We start from the raw sequence: 7,500 nt of genomic DNA, 5'->3' as shown, positions 1-7,500 counted from the left end.
GAGAGAGATGAGAGGGAGAGAGAGAGAGAGAGAAGAGAGATGAGAGGAAGAAGAGAAAGAGAGAGGAGAAGGAGACGATGGAGAGGAGAAAGAGAGAGAGAATTGTAAATGAGAGAGAAAAGAGAGGAGAGAGAGAGAGAATCGAGGTGAGGAGAGAGAAGAGGAGAGGAAGAAGAGAAAGGAGAGAGATATAGGACAGGGAGAGAGGAAGAGAGAGAGAGAGACCGAGAGAGAGGGAGAGTTGAGAGAAGAGAGATAGAGAGGGAGAGAGATGATGAGAGAGGAGAAAGACGAGAGACGAGAGTGAGAGGAGAGAGAAGGAGAGAGAACTGAGAGAGAGAGAGATGATAGAGCCGAGAGAGAGAGAGACGAGAATGAAGGAGATGAGAGAGAGGGAGAGAGAGAGAAGGTAGGTATGTCGGGAGAGAGAGAGAGAGGGGAGGGAGAGAGAAGGAGGGAGGGAGAGCGAGCGAGAGAGATGAGAGGAGAGAGACAAAACGAGAGAAGGGAGAAGGGGAGGAGAGAGAGGAGAGAGACGGGAGGGAAGAGAGATGAGAAGAGAGGAGAGAAGAGAGAGAAGGACCGAGAAAGAGAAAGAAGAGAGAGAGAGAGATGAGAGAGAGCAGGTACTTGTAAAAACGCACGGTCTGCCTGGTGATGTTTATTGCTGGAAGATTCTTGTTAGTGCAGCGTGGACCGAGGCTGGAATGGCCGGCTTGTGCATTGCCCCGGGCAGCGGTAGGCCCGGCAAGGTAGGTCCCGGAGGGTTGTCCCCGGGAGAAGGCCGCGTGCGAGCGGGCTGCTGCTGCTTGAGATTTGCGAAGTTCTGGCTTCGCCCGGCCTTTCACTTATGGCCCGGCCTTGTATGTCAGCTTCTTATTGGCTTGTCTCATTTCTTCTCTGACATCGGTGCGAGCGGGGCCGAGACTCGAAGTGAGTGTCTGTTACGGTTCCAGGGTCAGCTATGGGGTCATGAGCGCAGTGGCGGGACTCGTAGGTTCAGTACGGCGGCGATGCCATGGGCACCGCCGCCCTATGGTCACCCTTGTAGTAGGAGGCGTGGCACTCTGAAGGCATCTAACCACTCTGAGAGAGAGAGAGAGAGAGAGAGAGAAGAGAGAGAGAGAGAGAGAGAGAGAGGAGAGAAAGAGAGAAGAGAGAGAGAGAGAAGAGAGAGAAAAGACAGAGAGAGAAAAAACAACAGAGAGAGAGAGAGAGAGAGAGATAATAGAGAGAGAAGAGAGAATATATCTATATATATATATATAATATATATATATATATTATGTATATACATATATAAATATTATATATATATATATATATATAATATATATCTATATATAATAATATATATTATATAGATTATATATACTAATATATATATATATATAAAGAGAGAAGAGAGGAGAGAGAGGAGAGAGAACGAAGAGAGAGACCGAGAGAGAGAGAGAGAGAGAGAGAGGAGAGAGAAGAGGAGGAGAGGAGAGAAGAGGAAAGAGAAGAAGAAAGAGCAAAGAGGAGATGAGAGAGAGAGAGAAGAGATGCGAGAATAAAAGAGAAGAGAAGCGAGTGAGATGAGAGAGAGAGAGACGAGAAAAAAAAAGAGAGGAAGAAGAGAAGAGAAGAGAAGAAGAAAGAGAGATGAGAGAGAGAGAGAAGAGGATAGGACAAGAGAAGAGAGAGAGAGAGAGAGAAGATTAAGAGAAAGAGAGAAAAGAGAAGAGAGAGACGAGATGAGAGACGAGACAGGAGTAGAGAGAGAGAGAGAGAGGAGAGAGAGAGGGGAGAGATGAGAGAGAGAGAGAGGAACGACGGGAGGGAGAGAGAGAAAAGAGAGAGAGAGAGAGATACGAGAGAGAGAGAGGAGAGAGAGAGGAGGAGGAGGAGGAGAGGGAGAGAGAGAGGGGGGGGGGGGGGGGAGGAGAGAGGAGAGAGAGAAGGAGAGAGAGTGATGAGAAGAGTGAGGGAGAGAGAGGGAGAGAGAGGGGGAGAGGGACGAGAGAGAGAGAGAGAGAGAGAGGAGATAGAGAGAAAGAGTGTGTGAGAGAGAGAAGAGAGAGGGAGAGAAAAGAGAGAGAAAAAAAAGACTAACAACAACAACAAAACCATTTCGCTTCCGGTAAACAACGCGTCCAAATCTCCTAAATGAATAGATTTGAATAGTAAATATGATTCATGCGTAATACCCTTTCATACTTTTTTTTTCAGTTTTCAGTGTCCTAAAAAGTGGCTCAATTAATAAGAATAATATATGCAAGAAATATACATATATTTTCTTGAAAAAATACGAAAGTTGGTTTTCTTTGATAAAAACTGTTGTTTTCGGGGTGACTAATATATATTGTAATCGGGCGTTGAGTAGGTAAAGAGAGGGAAGGGAGGAACAAGAGAAGGAAGGAGAGATAGATAATCAGTAGATAGATAGATTAAGAGAGAAAGAAAGAGAGAGAGAGAGAGAGAGACAGAGATTGTTATTATTATAATGTATGTAAGGCTAATGTAATGTTGGTACTCGTTTTTATTAAATTTTGTCATTATATTTATATCATCATCATCTTATTCGTATCATCATCATCATCCATTCATCATCATCATCATCATCATCATCATTATTATTATATTGTCAACATCGTCATCATTATTATCATTATTATTTCTATTATTATTATTGTCATTATTATTATCATTATGATATTATCATTATTATTACTGTTGTTGTTGTTGTTGTTGTTATTGTTATTATTATCATTATTATTATTATTATTGTTATTATTATTATTATTATTAATATCATTATCATTATCATTATCTTTTTTTTATCACTATTATCATCATTACCACTATTGCCGTTATTACTTCTTATTTTTGTTGTTATAGTTATATTAAAGAGAGAGAGAGAGAGAGGACAGAGAGAGAGAGAGAGAGAGAGAGAGGGAGAGAGAGAGAGGAGAGATGAGAAGAGAGAGAAGAGAGAGAGAGAGAGAGAGAGAGAGAGAGAGAGAGGACGAGAGATGAGGGAACGGAGAGAGAGAGGGGAGGAGAGAGAGGAGAGACGACGAGAGAGAGAGAGAGAAGAGACGAGAGAGAAGAGCGAGAGAGAGAGAGTGAGAGCGTGAGAGAGGAGAGATAGAGAGAGAGAGAGCGAGAGAGAGAGAGAGAGAGGGAGAGAGAGAGAGAGAGAGAGAGGAAAGGGAGATAAAAGGGAGAGGAAGAGAGAGAGAGAGAGGAGAGGAGACGAGAGAGAGAGAGTGAGAGATGAGAGAGAGAAGCGAGAGACGAGAGAGGAGAAGAGAGAGAGTTGGGAGGAGAGAGGAGAGAGAGAGAGAGAGAGAGAGAGAGAGAGAGAGGCGTGCGTCTCTATCGCCGCAAAGGGTGGCAAATATAATCAAATAATATGTAAAAGGAGTACAAATCGGATTTAACAATCTCAGAGAACCCAAGGCGTTTGTACAAGTCTATTGCAATTGTTGACAACACCACACAAACCACCCCACACCACACCATCACACACACACACAAACACACACCACACACACACACAACACACACACACACGCACGCACGACACGCACGCACACACACACACACACACACACACACACACACACACACACACACACACACACACACACACACACACACACACACACACACACACACACACACATTCTTATATAATCACACAAATATAAATGTAAACTGAAATGAAAATCACTTCAAGGCTAACATGAAACATGATGAACCCAAAGCGTCATAAATCACGAAAGGAGCGCAGCTGATCGTGGTGCCGCGTCTGCATCCCGTCCGCGAGCACCTGTGCCCGAGGCCTCCCTAGAGGAGTGCCGCGCGCAGTGCCAGGGCCAGGGACGCGAGAGGCCAGCGGCCAGGAGGCGGCGACGGCGGCGGGCGGCGCGGCGTTGCAGTAGTCGCTGTTGCAATAGCATATCTCGACCGTGACCAGCATCGTCTGCTCGTGGCAGTCGTCCTTGAAGTAGGCGGGCGAGCAGGCCCTCGCCACGCCCGAGTCGTCCTCTGCGGGGAGAGGGGGTGAGTGGGGTGAGTGGGGGTGAGTGGGGGCGAGGCAGGGGCGGGGCAGGGGCGAGGCAGGGGCGGGGCAGGGGCGAGGCAGGGGCGGGGCAGGGGCGGGGCAGGGGCGAGGCAGGGGAACGAGAAGAAATGGAGGGGCAATGAGGAGGAGGAATTAGAAGAGAAGGGATGAAAATGGGGAAATGGAGTGACTGGGAAGAGAGAACGGGGGAGTAGGAAGGAGAAAAAGTGAGTATTGTTGGGGATAAGGTCGGAGATGAGGGGGAGTAGGAAGGAGAAAAGGAGGAAGAAGAAGAGAGAGGGAGAGAGAAAGAAAGTGCGGGGGAAGAATGGAAGAAGAGAGTGGGGGGGGAGAGAAAAGAGGGAGTGGGAGCAGGAGTAGGAATGATGAAGTAAGGGATGGAGGGGAAGAAAGTGCGATGAAGAGAGAACGGAGGATAGAAAGAGGGGGAACAAGAAGACAAAGTGGAGGAAGTTGAGACCAGCACAAGAAAGGCAGACAACACCAGCCAACAGACATAAACAGGAGAAATGAACAAACACAGAACCAGAACCCAATAAATATTCAAATTAACGAAAAGCCCGCCGTTGACAAGTCCATCAAATGTCCCGTCACCGAGATGCAGGTAAGCCACATGATATCAGGTTCTTATCTTATTCTGGTCTCGTATCTTATCAGGTGAAGGCAAGGTCCCTCTGCACCTCTGTCTGGGCGAGGCGGTTGCTGTGTGTTGGAAGAACACAAGGGGGAAGGGAGTAGTTTTTTATGTACTTGTAAATAAATATGGAGATTTTCGTTATAAATCAAGGGGGGGGGGAGTTCGTTGTAAGTCTGAGTTTTAAAAAACATAAGCCTGAACGTTTTTCAATATTAATCTGATGGTTCTTTTTTCTTAGTCTGATTTTTTTATTATCAATCTGAAGGTTTTTCATCATTTGTCAATTTTTTTTTTTTTTTAATTATTATAAATCTGAAAGGTTTTTCCTTGGCCAGAGATTTTGTTAAATAGGAAGGAAATATAGAAGTTTTTTTTATATAGCGCAGGAAATGGCATAATGACATAAAAGCTAGAATTCGTATATGAAAGGAAAACCCGTTCGGCAACGTGATTTCCTCAGGGCGCCCGGGGCTTTCCTGCGCCGCTAACTGGCCCAAAATTAAGTAGTTTATGAAACGTATTTGTGTTGAAAGGCAGAATTTAATATCATTATAATAAACTCTTGTATAAAAACTACTGGCAGCCTCTAGAACAACAACATCGGGAAGTGGAAATAAAAAAGGAAGAAAAGAGTTAAATTAAGTAAATGATGATGATGATAATAATAACAATAGTAACAATAATAATAATGATAATCATAATCATAATTATGATAATGATATCAACAATGATAATAATAATGATGATGATATTAATAATGAAAATAACAACAATAATGACACTAATAATTGTAATAATAATAATAATAATATTAATGATGATGATGATAACGGTAATGATAAAAATAATGATAATAATGTTAACAGTAATATTAATAATAATAATAATAATAATAATAATAACAATAACAACAATAGCAAAAAGAAAGACAAAAACAAGAACAAGACGAAGAAGGAAAGAAGAAAAAGGAGAAGAAGAAGAGAGAGAAGAAAAAGAAGAAGGCATTAGGACAAGCCTATCCTGGGACTCCCGTTCACTTGTAAAAGTGGATAGGAAAGGCAGAGAGAGAAAGGAACAGAGAGAGAATGAATGATAACCAAGAAGTGAAGAAAAAGGAATGGAGCGGGAGAAGCCGCGAGAATGACAGTGGAAAAGAAAACATGTATTGACGCAAAGGAATAAAGCTGAGAGAGAAAACATGGGAGGCGGAAAGCTGCGAGCCTTGGGGAAGCGCCTCGCCCGCCGCCCGGCTTGCTCGCGCCGGGACCGCCAGCACCATTCCCTCCCTGGGCCCTTTCGCGAAGCCACGCCGGAAGACTTACCGTAAGCTGCTTCGGTCTTCATGCAGGAACCCGAGCAGCTGACGGTGTTGCTCGTGTCGCCGATTCCGGAGTAGCACTGCAGCGCCGCCCCTGAAGAGGCAGGGAATGTGGGATCAGTTGTTATCCAGGGGACCTAACACGCGGGACCACGAAGGCGAATGCATATTTATACATATATATACATACATACATATATATATATATATATATATATATATATATATATATATATGTGTGTGTGTGTGTGTGTGTGTGTGTGTGTGTGTGTGTGTGTGTGTGTGTGTGTGTGTGTTAGTGATTGTGTGATTGTGTGTGTGTGTGTGTGTTTATCAATCTATCAGTCTATATCTACATCTAAATATATATATTTATATTTATATCTATCTATCTATCCATCTATATCTATCTGTTTATCTACATATCTATCTATCTATCTATTTATATATATATATATATATATATATATTTATATTTATTTATCTATCTATATATCTATATCTATCTATCTATCTATATAATCTCAGATCAGACAGATCAGTCTTTTCGGAGTCTGCCTCGTAATCTCTCTATCTCTTTCCTGCTCTGACTGTGTCTGCGCTTTGGACTATATTTACGTTTATGGCTTTATCTGTCTGTCTGTCTCTGTCTTTGCCTCTCTCTCTCTCTCTCTCTCTCTCTCTCTCCCTCCCTCCCTCCCTCTCTCTCTCTCTCCTCTCTCTCTCTCTCCTTCCCCCTGCCCCCTCTCGCTCTCCTCCCCCCTCCCCCTCCCCGCTCTCTATCACCCCCCCCCCCTCCTCTTACCTGCGTGGAGGAGAGCACAGATCAAAGCGAAGACGACGGTAGCTTTGTTCATCCTGTCTGCTTACTGGCAACGTCTGACAACCTCTGTCGAGAGAGAAAATATTAAGTTCATCTTCAATTTACGGAAATTTTCATGAGTGACGTCTCTGCTGCCAAGTGATAAGCGTGGATACGATGCTGCTAATGATAAATCTTACAAACTTCGAGGATAAGATAAAGATTATGAAGCCCATGAGTGATCAGCAGTGATAATAAATGTGATGATGAGGATGGTGTTAATAATAATGATGATGATAATATTACCATTACGAAAATGACAAAACAAGAAGATACTAAAATATAAAATGATAATAGAGATATAAAATAGTTAATGGCGATATCACTAACGCTAGCAAGAATTACAGCAAAGATAACACTAAAGATAAAACGGGAAGGAGTGAATCACCAGTTCAACGCAGCCCGAAAGTCTCTTGCACCTGTGTTAGAGCAGAAAGAAAATAAAACAGAAGACAATCGCCTTGAAGGGAGCCGAGGAGGAGAGGCATTACTGACGAAAGCAGAGCCGAGGCCTCGGTCTGAGTCATGCCGATATGGGAGCCTTAATCCGGCCCGAATGTTACAGTTTTGCGTCTTGATTGAGTTATTAAGTGCAGAATAAGTAAAAAGAG

General features: G+C 43.5%; 1 pseudogene; it reads right to left on the bottom strand.

Annotated features, from left to right (window-relative positions):
* Window positions 1-3,647: 3,647 nt before the first annotated feature.
* Window positions 3,648-6,969, bottom strand: LOC119579187 (annotated as a pseudogene).
* Window positions 6,970-7,500: the final 531 nt, after the last annotated feature.

The sequence above is a fragment of the Penaeus monodon genome, chromosome 12 (genome assembly GCF_015228065.2).
Source record: "Penaeus monodon isolate SGIC_2016 chromosome 12, NSTDA_Pmon_1, whole genome shotgun sequence".
In the NCBI taxonomy this organism is placed as follows: domain Eukaryota; kingdom Metazoa; phylum Arthropoda; class Malacostraca; order Decapoda; family Penaeidae; genus Penaeus; species Penaeus monodon.
Note: the sequence above shows the minus strand (reverse complement) of the source record. Positions and strands in the feature narration are given on the sequence as shown.